The sequence below is a fragment of the Schistocerca gregaria genome, chromosome X (genome assembly GCF_023897955.1).
Source record: "Schistocerca gregaria isolate iqSchGreg1 chromosome X, iqSchGreg1.2, whole genome shotgun sequence".
Lineage (NCBI taxonomy): Eukaryota > Metazoa > Arthropoda > Insecta > Orthoptera > Acrididae > Schistocerca > Schistocerca gregaria.
The window spans coordinates 322,281,668-322,298,744 of record NC_064931.1 but is presented as its reverse complement, the minus strand read 5'-3'; positions in this window follow the sequence as shown (position 1 = coordinate 322,298,744).

The following is a 17,077-nucleotide window of genomic DNA, read 5'->3' as shown; positions in this document are numbered from 1 at the left end:
AAATGAAGGAAAAATTATTATTGCAAATTTGGTTTGTTAAAAATGATCTTGATTCTGAATTAGAACAAAAAGAGTAAGAAATTCTATAATACCAAAGCTTTTCTTTGAATTACAAGCTATCGAAATTCCTGGACTCAGTTAGAAAAATAATTTTTAAATAGCTGCAGCAGATAATTATAATTAAGCAAAACTTGATATGTCGTAATTTACTCTTGTTGTTTTCCAAAATAAATGAAAAATTATCAACTAATTGATTCTTCATTAATTGATATTGTTAAATTAAAGAGTATATTTTAAAAATATGAGGAATCACATTTTTCCTCAGGAGACACAGAATTTGTGTTCAACAGATAATTTTTGAAAAGTAGATGATTCATTTTGACATTTTAATCACATAACACAATTAAAAGAGGATTTAATATAAATCTCTGCTACTTTATTAGGAACTATTGTACTTATAAATTTGACTCCAATGGAAATTATTATGGCAGCACAAAAACAACTATGAAATTATGTGCTACATGACAAAATTCCTGATGATACTTTCTTTCATGTAATTTCTTATGAAAAATTTAGATAATGATATTCAAACCAGAATATTAACTGAAAACTTGAAAATAATTCGATAAATAAAAAATGAAAACATGTTGATATTTTTAAAATATAAATAATTATTAGGAAGATAAATATACAAATGGAAAATAAAAAATTATAAAAGTGACTTAGAACAAATACGAAAGAAGAAACTTTTTGTGTTTCTAAAATGTTGTCTCAAAATAATTAAAGTCAGTTCGAAGTGTAGTGTCATCAGTTGAAACTTCATGATTGACAGATTGTCAATCTTTTTTCATATTCAGTTAAAATTTATGATTTTGCTCTTTTGTTATAAATTTTTGTATTCAGTTAAAGTTTATATTTTTTAAGTATGTGTGAAAAATTTATTTGGAATTCAGTTGATTGTAAATACAAAATTTTGCTACATACGAAATGTATACTGGAAGCTCCTTTTTCTATCTACTGCTGTAATTCACATTTACAATCGCTGTTTAAGTGATAGAGGAATCTATGAAAGTACACTACATTCACTGGTATCCCATGGCATGGTCTGGTAATTTGATGGTGCATACCGTCTGCTGTAGTTGGTGCTTCACGAAAGAAAGTTTCTTTCAGTGTTTCCCATAGAAAGAAATCAAGAGCAGACAAATCAGAAGACTTGGTCAGCCATAGTACACCAGCATTTCATCCTATCCATAGGTCAGCATGTTTTTTATTTAGTGTTTGCGTTACCATTCAGAAATCACAAGCTCACCAGCCGTCATGTTGAAACCATATACAGTGTCGCATATATAGTTATACCTCTTGTAGAATGTGGGCAGATATATTTACCATGTCTGGGATGAAGTAAGGTGCCGCAATGGAATTTCACATGGTTTTGTACCACAGGTTTATGCATCATGGTCATTGTTGTTGTTGTACTTTGCGAAGGTAGGGTGGGTTTTCATGTGACCAGTAGTGCATCTAATGTAAATTTACGCTACTGTGATTCGTAAACATCTCTACGTAGGCAAATGGTACACGTTGTTTGGCAAATGATGCAGAGGAAACCAATAAAATGTTATACAACGCTGTAAATCACATCCTCCAAGTGTATGACATAGTGACAGTTAATGAGAGTACAACTTATGTCCGTGCAACAAACGAGTGACCTTTACCCTGGTTGATCCCACATCCCTTGGCATTACCTGTCGTGCCACCATGCACCGTTCAAAAGTAGCACGTCTGACTTCACCTCATTAATGTACACATCTGCATGCACTGAATGTTGAGGCAGAAACGACCTGCCAATACACGATACAGTTCCAGCTAGTTCTGTCGTGAAGACGAATATACAGCAGGCTCTGAACAGGGCACTTGTTTTGTTTATTTTTGCTTTTACATTTTGCCTCCTGAACTGTTTTGCGGCTGCTATACCATGTTGTGTGACCACCAGAGTTACTGAAGAACAATTAATTAATGAAGAAGCTGACTCTCGTTTTATGGCCTGGCCCACTTCTAAGCATGGAGTGCTGTAGTGTTTTGTCCAAAGCATATGATACCACATTTCTCCACCAAAAAAGCTCCTCGCAGTCGTTGTGTACTGGCACTGCTGCAATCGATGGCGGAGGGGAGGGGGAGGGGGGATATCTGGCAGCAGGTGCCACTGAGGAGGCAGGAGCCAGAACATCAGCCAATACATGCTCCTATCTGCCACCTGACAGTCGTCTTGCTAATGGCTGGACACATCGGCTGGAAAAGTAGCCATAAGTTTCATACTCACACCCAGAGATGGAGCATCTTCCTCCATTGGCGGAGCCACAATGGCGACTGTAGGGTGCTATACGGCTCACTGGCAGGCGACAGGGTGACGGGGTCATCTCCTGTGGCTGGGACTGCTGGCACTGGGATCGCTAACTCGACGTCCAGTGGCTCCCCTTCCGGCACCGGCGACGTGCGACTCGACGGAGGCAAATGCGGCTGAGGCTGCTGGGTCGTCCTGGGTACCACCTCTACAAATGAAAAGCTCGAAATGGGATCACGCCGCTCACAAAGGAAAAGTTGATTTTGAGGGCACTCCTGCAGCCTAATCGGACCCTGTACAGAAAATGTGTAGCGCCAGTGTTTGCTGAAACTTATGAAAAAGGACAAATCATACATGGTAAACTTAGTGCATTGTGCAGGATGGGCCGACTGCTGTGGATGATGCAGCAGCGGAAGCAGTCTCCTTCGCCGGCGTCCATGCAAGAATTCCTCCGGTGAAGAAAATTTTGTTTGTGGCTGACCAGTCTGGTGTTATGCACATGTCGTACATTACCAGGTTCACTGTTCAATTTGAGTCTTTATGACGGCCCATGTGCCATGGCCTTGGGCGAGCTGCTTATTGTGTACCGTGCCCTGATTGCCTGGACGGGAAAATTGAAAAACTTCCTTCTGAAGAGAACTGAGGAAAACCGCACAGTATTTTTCATGTGCTTTATATAGGAGAATGACTCCTTGCTGTACTGATTAGCTGTGCCGAAGTGTGAAATAACAGCGTACGACTAGATCGCTAATTTGCTTAAGTGGATGCTTCCAACCAATCCGGAGGCACTGCAACAGAGTGCTGAGATTATGGTCTACAGCCACTACCTGAGCAGTCTGTCGGTGGTCGATGGGCAAACCATCAAGTGATTCATGGTCCTGGACATCAATGTGAAAGCAAGAGGTGTCGAACGCCAAATCAGTACCGACTGTTAGATGAGAGAGAGAGTCTACATGCGAATGCTTGACCGTTTTCTTGTACACATTATTGTACTGAGAATTTGAGATAATGTTGTAACTTTTGGCATTCAGCGGAGGGACTGGCATAGAAGGGCTGAACAATGAGGTGAGAGTCTTATGATCTGTTACGAAGTAGAATTTTACGTCATGTAAGCACTGGTAGAAATTGGTCATTTCATGTATGATAGCAAGAGATTCTGCACGAATCTGAAAATAGTATCTTTCTGCTTTGTTGGGAGCCTAGATGTGAAAGCAACTGGCTTCTTCGGAGATACAGCTTTGTGTTATACAACAGCATTAGGCCTGTTAGAATATGTGTCAACAGCAAGAATGACTGGCTTACTGGGATGACAATGTATCAAATAACAACCGTTCAGTAAAGCATCTTTCAGTTTCTATGTATTTATTTATTTATTTAACCTGGCAAGATTAGGGCCATCAGGCCCTCTCTTACATCTAACCAGGCATTCTACTCATTTTACATTCATATGTTTTAGTAGGCATGTTAAACTACATCTAGTAAAAAAGTGAAATAAAAAATTAGAAAGGTAAACCTGGAAAAATACATTATTGAAGAGAAAGATTTTAGATAGGAGTGCTGGCAGCAAGGAGTATGAGGGAGACTCATGGTGAAGGGCGGAGAAGAATAGAGAGACATGATGAAACATAATTAAGGAAATATAAAGCAAAAGAAGATTGCATGGCTAATAGAGATAGTTGAAGAGGAAGGCATCTCAGGAGCAAGATAGGAGACGCTAGCTTTGCTATTTGACAGATGAGAGGTTTGGCCTTGTACGTTAATTTTCTGAAGAACTTTATGAGGATGATAGTAGGAAATGTTTCAACTTCTTCTTAAAAGCAGCAGGAGATTGCATTTTCCTCAAGATAAGGGGCAGTTTGTTCCAGAGGCGGACAGCGGCAACTGAGAAGAAGTTTGCAAAAGTTTTTGTTTTGTGAGTGGGCACAGTTAGGATACCAAATAAGAGTGACCTCGTGTTTCAATTATGATGGTATGACAGGTTTTTAATCTCCGAAGCAAGGTACTGAGGTGCTTGCTCGACGAGGAGTCGGTGAAGTAGACATAGAGTGTGGTAGTCACGCAATTTGTCCGCCCGCAGCCACCCTAGCTCGGAGTATGAAGCACTAACATGATCATATCGGTGAATGTTGCAGGTGTAACGCACACAGGCATTCATGGTTAGCTCTAGCCGTCTTTTGTTTTCACTACTCATTACTTGTTGAATCACATCACAATTATGGAGGTTCGGTAGAACGAGAGCATGCACGAGCTGGCGTTTCAAGTCCTGTGGAAATATGTTCAGAAACTTTTTGAGAGCATAGAGACAAGCAGACGTCTTTCGGCACACTGCGACTGTATTCTCCGCCCAGTTGAGATGCTCATCCAGAGTTACACCCAAGTTCTTCACTGTTTTCTGATATGGCATTGGAGTACCGTCGAGCAGAATAGGAGGTAGCCATTCTCGGAAATCTGAACTTATTAATTTCTGATGGGCTATTAACATTACTTGCGTCTTTTTTGCATTTAGTTTAAGCCCCAGGTTTTTCGCCCATATCACTACTGAAGACAGATCATCATTCATCAGAGCGATTGCAGTGTTTACATCTTCAGGTCTGACGCTTAGGTAGCGCTGGAGGTCGTCAGCATAGAAATGATATTTACAGGAGGACAGAACCGACGAAATGTCGTTGACGTGTAAAGGAAACAAAAGTGGTCCTAAGACTGATCCTTGCGGCACTCCCGAAGAAACATGTTTCCAGGAAGATTTTTCATTTAGGCAGACTACACATTGTTGTCCGTCTTTTAAGTAGCTTTCAAACCACCTCATTGCACTATCAGAGAAAATTAAGCTGTTGCATTTTTCTGAGCAATACGTCAAAGTTAACAGTGTCAAAAGCTTTGCTGAAGTCCTGTAGCGTCAATATTGTTGCCTTTCGATTGTCGATGGCATATTTCAGGTCATCAGTTACTTTAATTAGAGCAGTGTTTGTGCTGTGATGTTTATGGAAATCGGATTGAAATTTGTCATATAGATTGAATTCATGCAATTGTTCAGTGATTTGGTCATGAACAATATATTCAAGTGCTTTGGAAACAGCAGGCAGTATGCTAATTGGTCGGTAATCACTAGGCAGTTGTGGGTTTTCGATCTTAGCGATGGGTCGAATTATGCTTCTCTTTCATGCAGTGGGGTATATTCCGTTCACGAGGGAAAAATTAAATATGTCAGTTAAGACAGGTACTAAGATATCGGCAACATTCTTAATCATGGTTATACCGATACTGTCGTTGCCTATTGCATAAGAAGAGATTCTCATTATTGCTTTCCTTGCCGTACTTGTTGTTATATGTTTTAGATGGAAGGTATTGTTGTTAGTTATCCTGTTTGGGGATTCTTGTGGACAGTAATTATCAGCCATGCTGGTATTCAGAGGCGCAGGGAAGAATTCATTTAATTCGTTAGCTGACACATGAAAAGTAGTTTCCGATTTTGCCTTTCCGACCCCCAAGCTACGGAGATTCTTCCATAGAGTCGTGGGTGTCAGATCGCTGCATACAAGGGAGCGAGCGTGCCTGATTTTGGCATTGCGAATGCATTGTTTCACTCTGTTCCGTAGCTTTCTATATTCTTCGAAACGCTCGGGCTTCGGATCTGCCTTGAAACGCCTGTGGGCAGCATCCCTATTAGTCATCATTTGACGTAATTCAGCTGTCAGTCATGGAGCAGGAGATATCCTTACACGGACTGTGTGCACAGGTGCATGTTTGTCATAGAGGGCAGTGATTTTATCACGAAGTTCATTAATTTTGCCGTCGATTGTAGGTTCTCTGATTATTTGATGCCATGAGATTTCTGAGCAATCGGCTTTTAGAGCGTCAAGGTCAATACGTTTCATTTTCCTACAAGTTATGTAACGCGATTTGGTCGTTGGGGGCTGCACAGAGTAGGCCAGAAATATTACATCATGTGCTGAGAGGCCAGGGGCCGATGATTGACCAACATCTCTTACTTTGTCAGTCTGTTTCGTTGCGATTACGTCTATAAGAGTATGACTGCGCGCCGTATGGTGTGTAGGTTGTAATGGAAGAATGTTCATGCTATTGCAACTAAACAATCTTCTTAGGTTTATTGCGGAGGAAGTGTCTCTTAGCAGGTCTATGTTCAAGTCACCCATTACGATGACATGTTCGTATTGACACTGAAGTGAATGTAATTCCGACTGGAAGGAAATCATTGAGCTTATTTTTTTTATTTTTGGCGGCTTGTACAAGACGCCAGTCAAGAATATTCGACTTTGTATATTTATTTCAATGAACATGAATTCAGCCTCTTTTTCTTCAGCAAGATTTGACGTACATAAGACTTTCGCTTTGAGATCTGTTAGTATATACGCGCCAACCCCGCCACCTCGCTTTTTTGATCTGTCTGCCCTAAGAAGTGTGTACCCTGGGAGATGAATAGATGCAGAGGATATGTGTGGTTTCAACCACGTTTTGGATAAGAGGATTACGTGGTAGTTTAGTTGGTTGAAGAGGAGGCTAAGTTCTTCGTATTGCGCAGGTAAAGACTGGATGTTGCAGTGACCTGCTAAAAGCTCTGACGCGTTCCGCTGAGCAGCCTGGAGTAGGGTGGCAGACTGGTTTGTCCCTTTGTTAGGCACTACCTGCCGCGAGGGGCACTGGCCGGTGTTTCCGTCAAGTGACATAACACAGGAATGTCCGAGATTCTGCGCGCCCTGTTTGTGACACCGCGAGTGCCGAAAGAAAGGCGACTGCAAGAGATTTCCTGATGTTGCGGGAGTATAGAAAATGGATTATTGGTATTCGGTGCAAGGAGAATATGACCCAAATAGTGACGGCTTTGTGTCACTGAGTATCCTATGTCGTAAGAGGAGAAATGTAATTAGCGTATTTGAAACAGCTTAGGGTGGAAATAAGGGAAATAGGAGTGATTTAAGAGGCCAATGCTGCCAGCAGAGAGAAGTATGCTTAATATTTAATAGATTATCGTAGGAAGCTAGAATTGAATTGAAATTTAATAAAGTGATACTGGTAGTGATTATCGTAGGAAGCTACAATTAGATTTAAATTTGCTGAAGTGTTATTGATAGTAATTTTTGTTATGAACAATTTAAACCGTAGAGATGGGTGACTAATGAACGAAAGGAGAGACTAATAATTTCAATAGAACTATTACAGAATGGAAGAGAATAAACTGAGAAAATGAAAAAAGTATTAGCAGTAACTAAAATTAAGCAATGGTTAGAGCTACAGACACAAAAAAATAGTAAAAAGTTAATACATTTACAAAAACAATTAGTTGAAGGTACAAATATGGGTATAATTAAAAATTGAATACAGTTACAAGACTATATCTAAGTATAGGACTGTTACAATTTGCAAATGGTGTTAAGTTTGCACTTTTGGCTCGAGTAGCTTCACTTAATACTATTCAGTTCTGTCATGTTTGTGATTGTCTTCTTTCCAGCTTCTGTCTTAATGATTACTCTGCCATCCTGACTCCACACATTCTGAAGACCGAAATGGCATGTGGCACTTTAAAATCTTTAGCCGTTCGTGTGTCAGATCTTCCCTTATTGTAAGCCCTGTCCTTGCTAACTTCTTCTTCTGGGTAAAGATCTCAGTCCTTTTTCGGTACGAGACAAATTTAATTATTATTGGACGAGGTTTGGTAGCACCTGGTAGTTTTCGTCCCACCCGATGGCTCCTGTCAATGTCTGCCTTGGTCACTTCAACGCCTAATTTTTCACGCGCAACCTGTGTAAGCAGGTTGTCTGTGTCTTCTTCCTCATTTTCTGATACTCCAAACAGTCGTAGACTATTTCGCCTTTTGTACTTTTCTAGCTCGTCTGTTGCGGCAGATATTTTCACTTCCAACTCTCGTGCCTTTTTCTCGTATTCAGACTTTTTTAGTGCTGTAATTTCGGAAGCATTGGCCTCAACAGTTTCACGCATTTTGGCCAATACTGCTGCCGTTACGGTATCTGATATAGTGCCTGCTATCAGATCGAGATTGTTTTTATCGCGAAGCGCAGCGTTTACCTCAGAGCGGACCAGCTCCGCTATACCGGGAGCTGCGGCCACACCTTCCGCCAGGAGCAGGCCCGCCGCACCTGCTGCTTCCCCTCTGCTGGACGCGCTGCTGTTGACTCTTCTGTTTACCATTTTCTCGAAGATATTGGCGGAGCACAGAAAGAAAAATAGCACTACTGCACAGAACACTGTTGTTTACACGATTTCCACTTGTACTAGACAACACCACCTGCGAGAACACCTTCGAATTCAACTAAATTTCGCGAGCCGCGTGTTACACTGCAGCCGCCATGACACACAACTTAGGTTTCTATGTCACTTGACACTGTCGAGTGAACTCAAATGGCACATTCTTATGTTGAAGAAGATGTAGTGGAGCTGCAATCTGCCCAGCATCTGGAATGAACCGATTGTAATAAGTCAATTTTCTGACTACAGCTTGGAGTTCACTAATGTTCATAAGAACTGGGACTTCCCGTGTGATAGTTGAGACTGACAGCAAACTATAGATACCCTGACTGTCGGTCATATGTCCTGAATAAGCAATATCAGTCCAGAAGAAGGTGCACCTCTTATTATCACAGTTTAACCCACCATCGGTAAGCACTTGAAACAATGTCCTGAGGCTGGAAATCCAAATATTTCGAACACGACGGAACTGTAGCAGTCAGTTGTGATAAATAACGTTGAAAAGTTGTAGGTGTGAACGCACTGCCGTAGGATAACCTCAAAAACTTAAATAACCCCATGTGGGTGTTGATCACGAAAACTTGTCACCACTGTCCACCGAAGGGAAAGCTGCAAATAAGTGTCACAAAGAGTAGTCTTGGAAACGGGACAACCTGCACCAAGCTTGTCAATTAGTTCCTCTGGCCGTGACAAACAAAAAGTGTCTAACACAGGATTTAGCGTGGCCCTGAAATCTGCACATCAGCGTAATTTGCCGGCAGGTTTGCCAAAGAGGATGGCCATTGATTGGATGGCACAGGGGAAATCGCCCCATTGTCCTGCCAAGAGAAGAGTGCTTGTGGCATTCGATATTAGGAAGCTTGAGGGATGGACCGCACTCGGCAAAATGGTAATGATAAGGAGAGCCGCGAAGTACACGCATCAAAAAAACTTTTGCATTGCCTCAGTTCCCATAACTCTTGAAGACAAACGCTGAGTGTAGATATTGTATGTTAGACACAGTCCCTTTGTTCAGAGGTGTCTCTAAACCTGCCCAAAGATGTAAATAACCATGTATGAGCAGCGCCTATTGGCGGGAGTGGGTCGGACAGACGATGTGTTCCAGTCATTCCACCAGGAAGGAGGTACACGGCTCCTGTTGTTTATAGTTCAATGAATACCGCGGTTTGATCATTCCCGCATTTTTACTTTGTGTCAAGGACTCTCAACAAGGAAACGGTCTCGGAGTGAACCAAAGCGATGTTGTTGGGACATGGAGGAAATACAGAGAGACAGGAACTGTCGATGATATGCCTCGCTAAGGCCGCCCAAGGGCTACTACAGCAGTGAATGACCGCTACCTACGGATTACGGCTCAGAAGAACCCTGACAGAAACGCCACCATGTTTAATAATGCTTTTAGAGCAGCCACATGACGTCGTATTACGACTCAAGCTGTGCGCTATAGGCTGCATGATGAGCAGCTTCACTCGCGACGTCCATGGCGAGGTCCATCTTTGCTACCACGACACCATGCAGCACGGTACGGATGTGCCCAGCAACAGCCCGAATAGACCGCTTGGGTTTGACATCACGTTCTTTTCACCAATTAGTGTCGCATATAGCTTCAACCAGACAATCGTCGGAGACGTGTTCAAAGGCAACTCAGTCAGGCTGAACGCCTTAGACACAGTGTCCAGCGAGTGCAGCCAGGTGCAAGTTCCCTGCTGTTTTGGGGCGGCAGTATGTGGTGCCGACTAATTCCATTGATTGTCATGGAAGACGACGTAACGGCTGTACGATACATGAATGCCATCCTCCGACCGATTGTGTAATCATATCTTCAGTATAATGGCGAGGCATTTGTCTTCATGGACTATTCACGTCCCCATCGAGCACATCTCGTGAATGACTTCCTTCAGGATAACGCCATCGCTCGACTAGAATGGCCAGTATGTTATCCAGACATGAATCCTATCAAACACATGCCTGGGATAGATTGAAAAGGGCTGTTTATGGACGACGTGACCCACCAACCACTCTGACGGATCTATGCCGAATCGCCGTTGAGGAGTGTTACGATCTGGCTCAACAGTGCCTTGATGAGCTTGTGGATAGTATGCCACGACGAATACAGGCATGCATCAATGCAAGAGGATGTGTTGCTGAGTATTAGAAGTACCGGTGTGTATAGGAATCAGAACCACCACCTCTGAAGGTCTCGCTGTATGGTGGTACAACATGCAATTTGTTGTCTTTATGATCAATAAAAAGGGAGGAAATGATGTTTATGTTGATCTCCAGTTTCCTGTACGGCATCCAGAACTCTCGAAACCGAGGAGATGCAACACTTTTTTGATGTGTGTATATGACTGTAAATTTAAGATACACTCCTGGAACTGGAAAAAAGAACACATTGACACCGGTGTCTCAGACCCACCATACTTGCTCCGGACACTGCGAGAGGGCTGTACAAGCAATGATCACACGCACGGCACAGCGGACACACCAGGAACCGCGGTGTTGGCCGTCGAATGGCGCTAGCTGCGCAGCATTTGTGCACTGCCGCCGTCAGTGTCAGCCAGTTTGCCGTGGCATACGGAGCTCCATCGCAGTCTTTAACACTGGTAGCATGCCGCGACAGCGTGGACGTGAACCGTATGTGCAGTTGACGGACATTGAGCGAGGGCATATAGTGGGCATGCGGGAGGCCGGGTGGACGTACCGCCGAATTGCTCAACACGTGGGGCGTGAGGTCTCCACAGTACATCGATGTTGTCGCCAGTGGTCGGCGGAAGGTGCACGTGCCCGTCGACCTGGGACCGGACCGCAGCGACGCACGGATGCACGCCAAGACCGTAGGATCCTACGCAGTGCCGTAGGGGACCGCACTGCCACTTCCCAGCAAATTAGGGACACTGTTGCTCCTGGGGTATCGGCGAGGACTATTCGCAACCGTCTCCATGAAGCTGGGCTACGGTCCCACACACCGTTAGGCCGTCTTCCGCTCACGCCCCAACATCGTGCAGCCCGCCTCCAGTAGTGTCGCGACAGGCGTGAATGGAGGGACGAGGGGAGACGTGTCGTCTTCAGCGATGAGAGTCGCTTCTGCCTTGGTGCCAATGATGGTCGTATGCGTGTTTGGCGCCGTGCAGGTGAGCGCCACAATCAGGACTGCATACGACCGAGGCACACAGGGCCAACACCCAGCATCATGGTGTGGGGAGCCATCTCCTACACTGGCCGTACACCTCTGGTGATCGTCGAGGGGACACTGAATAGTGCACGGTACATCCAAACCGTCATCGAACCCATCGTTCTACCATTCCTAGACCGGCAAGGGAACTTGCTGTTCCAACAGGACAATGCACGTCCACATGTATCCCGTGCCACCCAACGTGCTCTAGAAGGTGTAAGTCAACTACCCTGGCCAGCAAGATCTCCGGATCTGTCCCCCATTGAGCATGTTTGGGACTGGATGAAGCGTCGTCTCACGCTGTCTGCACGTCCAACACGAACGCTGGTCCAACTGAGGCGCCAGGTGGAAATGGCATGGCAAGCCGTTCCACAGGACTACATCCAGAATCTCTACGATCGTCTCCATGGGAGAATAGCAGCCTGCATTGCTGCGAAAGGTGGATATACACTGTACTAGTGCCGACATTGTGCATGCTCTGTTGCCTGTGTCTATGTGCCTGTGGTTCTGTCAGTGTGATCATGTGATGTATCTGACCCCAGGAATGTGTCAATAAAGTTTCCCCTTCCTGGGACAATGAATTCACGGTGTTCTTATTTCAATTTCCAGGAGTGTAGTTACCAATCATGCTTTCTTGGAGTTGTTATTAGGACCAAAATCCCGTCCTGTAGATTATCAAGATTTGCACTAAATTTCAATGGGTTTCAGTATGAAGTAGTTCATAAGCTCGGCGTCAAGCGCATGAATGCACACACAGCAGAAAAATTGCAGTGTTGCAGTTATCGGGTCTGAATCTAGTACATTTGAACAATGCACAAACAGTGGATACAGAATGTAAAAAGTACAGTAAATAAGCACTAAATGTGAACTGCATATCGTTTTGGCTAGGCCATCTCTAAAAATGTTTCTAGATACAGCACATTGTTCTGCTATGCTGCATATATGCACAGAGGGGTTTATAGACAGAACATTGTCTCGATTGTGCAAACCACAGAGAATAAAACAATCAAGACTAACGGTGTTTTTACTCTCACGTGACCACAAAACAGCGAACGAAATAGTTTTAAAACGTTGTGAAATGGGGCAGGTAGGCTCTAAAAGCCTAGTACAGGAATGTTATGTCCACTGTAAACAGAATTAGTTGCCTTTGTCATACAAAGCTTGGATTATCCTCTCATTAGTTTGTGCTTCTGTTCAAACGAATCACAGACATACTCGTTTCCAATCCCACACGTCTTTTGTAATTAGCAATCTGCAAAGTGAGCAATTTATCAGCCTGACTCTATATGGTTGTAGTGTTCGACTTCTTTGCTGTGACACTTGATTTGCTCTGATCGACATTATGTGGCTTTGAAATAATTACATTTACATCCCTGGGCTGAGGCCTTGGAAAACGCGCAGAGTGCTTTCTGGAATTGCGTTTCTGCAAACAGTCTGAACGTGGCCGTGCTTGCCACAATGATACCGCTTAGCATCACGACAGCGGCACGCCTGCTGTTTGTGGGCCGTTTATCACCCAGGGCAGAACGTAACTGAGGTAGCCTGCGGCCTAGCAAACCGGTTTTTGCTTTAGATGCTGCCCTGGCCAAGATTTTCCATGTCGCGGCTCATGAGCGAAGGTCACAACTTGTTGATCAGTACTCTGAAATGAGCAAATACGAGTGAAAACAAAGTCTACCGCTGCACTGTCATGCGATTCTTGACGCTCCACTAATTTCAATATCTGTTCTATCAGGATACTAAGAAATTTGTCTGTGTATATATGGATTCGAGAATTTTGAAGAATGGCATTCCTAAACATTGCATCACTATAATAACTTCCCTACTCACACTTGAATTTGCAGTGACGTTTAAGTCCTTGTAAATAAGCCAACAACTGGAACTCACTGAGCTGCCTGCACAAGGGAAACAATATGCAATTAACAACTGCCATATTAATCTGTTCATCTTAGTATTTGTCTACTGCAGAAATAGGTCACTGTGAGGAACACTCGCAGGAAGGGTGGTAGGAAAAAGTTTGCAGGCTAGTCGGTACACAGACACTCCGACTGTGAAAGAGAATAATGTTGCCAGTCCCTACCTGCAATATGATGCACCCTGAAGTGTGAGTCGAGCTGTACGCTGTGCTTGACCCACTCCTCTTGTTGAGAACTAAATGCACGCAACGCCGGTACGAAAACACGTGCTGCTTGCTGTGGCGGTGGTGCAGGTGCTTGAGCCGGGGCCTCTGTGTTTGCTTGCGCAGAGAGCACTCTGTTCATCGTTTCCATTAGGTGTTCCATCTGCAGCGCCTGAAACTGAACAATCTCAGTTACCGATCAGTCTGTTTGTGTGTCCATCATCCACAGCAAGCACAGAAGTATTCGTTTTTTAAAGATAAAAACCGCCTTTTCTTGATGCAATGTATTTTATTTCTTCCAAACGCGTTTCGCCTTTTACTTTAAGGCATCGCCAGTAGAATCTAACATGATAGTTCTGTTTTAATGGGTGATACTTTCAGATTATAAAACAGCTCACGACTTGTTTTCTACGCAAGTAAGTGATTACTTACAGTTCATCGCGTTTTTGGTTGGCATCTGTGTTTTCTCTTATCTCGTCACATATAGGAGGGTGCACTATAACTTCTCTTACGAAACATATGCACATTTTCATATTATGGACTTTTTTCTTCGTAAATTTCGTATCGTTTGCACTTAGGGGCAATCAGGGCAGACGTACTTACGTTGCATAAGTAAAATTACACTGTGTCTTCCAACATGTGACCAGATGAGGGGAAACGCAGATGCCAACCAAAAACGCGAAGAATTGTAAGTAATTACTTATTAACCTGAAAAACAACACGTGAATTGTTTTGTTGTTGTAGTGGTCTTCAGTCCCGAAACTGGTTTGATGCAGCTCTCCATGCTACTCTATCCTGTGCAAGCTTCTTCATCTCCCAGTACCTACTGCAACCTACATCCTTCTGAATCTGCTTAGTGTATTCATCTCTTGGTCTCCTTCTATGATTTTTACCCTCCACGCTGCCCTCCAATACTAAATTGGTGATCCCTTGATGCCTCAGAACATGTCCTACCAACCGATCCCTTCTTCTGGTCAAGTTGTGCCACAAACTTCTCTTCTCCCCAATCCTATTCAATACTTCCTCATTAGTTATGTGATTTAACCATCTTTTATAATCTTCAAATGCCGCATATCAAAACAAAACTGTATCATTCCAGATTCCACTGACGATACCTTAAAGTACAAGGCGAAACGCTTCTGGAGGAAATAATATAAATTGAAGAGGAAAACGTAGTTTTTATTTACAAAACGATTATTCCAGTTACTGACTTCTTGCGGAGGACTGGCCATGATCAATACACACAAAACAACACTTGTACAGAAATAGATCGGAAACAATAAGCTGTGCTTGAAGGAACAAAGAAGTAAAGGTGTGGGACATACTAGCCTCTGAAAAGCGGTAAACCATACTCAGTAGTAGGGCAAGTAATCTGAAACACACACAGTATCTTTTATGAACTGTGGCGCGCAAGCACGGCTAATGTTCACAGTTCTGCAAGAACTACACACAATAAATACACTTTATGAAAACAGCTTCGTCGGCAGTTGTTTGTATAGCGAGAAGTAGAATCAAGTAGCAACTAAACAAGGTTTTTCCTCGTCGCCAGTTGTTTGCATTGCAGTCGAGAAACGTGACTGAACGCCTGTGGGGAATAGCATCGAACAGCCTCGTCGGCAGTTGTTTGGTCATCCCGCTGGTGGTTGCTAAGGTGTTAGTGGGTTCTACGACAGAGAGCAAAATAACGAGTTGCATGTATAGTGCTCGGTAAACTACTTAACCTGCATTCAAAATGCATGTCCTGATCAATGTGCAAGGCAAGTCCGTGCGCCAGACCGAATCCGATATATACAATAGTAAGAGAGGCTTAATGACAACTCTTAACTACACAGGCAGAGTTGAACTAACAGACAATGTAGACTAGAGGTTGGTGCAGTGTCCGTTAAGTCGTCTGCGCGGACGAAGGAGTGTGTGTCTTGATGTCTGACACAGGTTAGTGGCACTAACATATGGCCGCTGCTAACTTCTGAGCGTAGACTCGAGTAGCTCAGAATCTATACTGCCACAACTAATGAAACGATACAGGTAGCCGTGCCATAGGTACAACCACAACGAAGTAGTATCGGTGAAGAGGCCAGGTTCCCGAAGAAAGGCAGCAGCCTCTTAACTAGTCGCAGTGCAGCAGTCTGGTTCAAAGACCATATCTGACCTTGTAACACTACTCAAGATGGCCTTGTGATGTTGCTGTGAACGGCTGAAGCCAAACAGCAACTACAGCAATTCCCAAGGGAATGCTGATGCACTGTATAATGAAATAACAAGGGCACTCCCAGGTAAAATATTCTAGAGGTAAAGATATCCCCCATTTGGATCTCTGGAAGGGGACTCAGAATGACGTAAAAACAAAACTGGAATTATATTAGTCGGGGTGTGCAATGTTAAATCTCATAATCGGGTCGGCAGGTTAGAGAATAGAAAATGGAAATAGGATAGGTTGAAATTAGAAACAGTGGGATTGGCGAAGTGCAGTAGCAAGAAGAACATGACATTTGGTAAGGTCAGTATAACGTAATCGACACAGCACCAGATAGGAGTAATGCTGTAGTATGCGTAATAACGAATAACAAAATAGAAAGGTGGTTAAGCTACTATCAACGTCAACAGCTACTACAGTATTACAGACGTGTTCTAGCTCCGTAGATGATGAAGAACTTGACAAAAAAAGCAAAGTTTTTAGATAGTTGTGACGAGTGACACGAATTCGGCAGCAGGAAAAAGAAAAGATGGAGAAATAGTAGGATAACATGGTGTGGTGGAAGGGAATGGAGGAGGACGTTCCTGGTAGAAATTTTCACGGAACATTATTGATACATTGTCAGTACTTTGTTAGAAACCAGGTATGAAATCTGTATACGTGGAAGAAGCCTAGGGAGACTGGAAAGTTTTAGGTCGATTATATCATGGTACGACAGGGGCCTCGAAATCAGATTTTAAACTGAATGCCATTTTCACTGGAAGATGTGGTCTCTGACCACAATTCATTGGTTTTGAACTGCAGACTAAAACTGAAAATAATGCGAAAAGGTGGCAAATGATGGAGATGAGGCCTGGTTAAACCGAGGCAAAAATAAGTTATTGAGAGCCTCAGAAGGAGCATTAGGCAACATTTGACTGAAAGGGGGAAGGAATGCGATAGAAATTTAAGCGTAAGTTAAAGGGATAAAATAGTGAAGACGCAGAGGATCACTTAGGAAAAAAGATAAGACTTATTACACACCCTTGG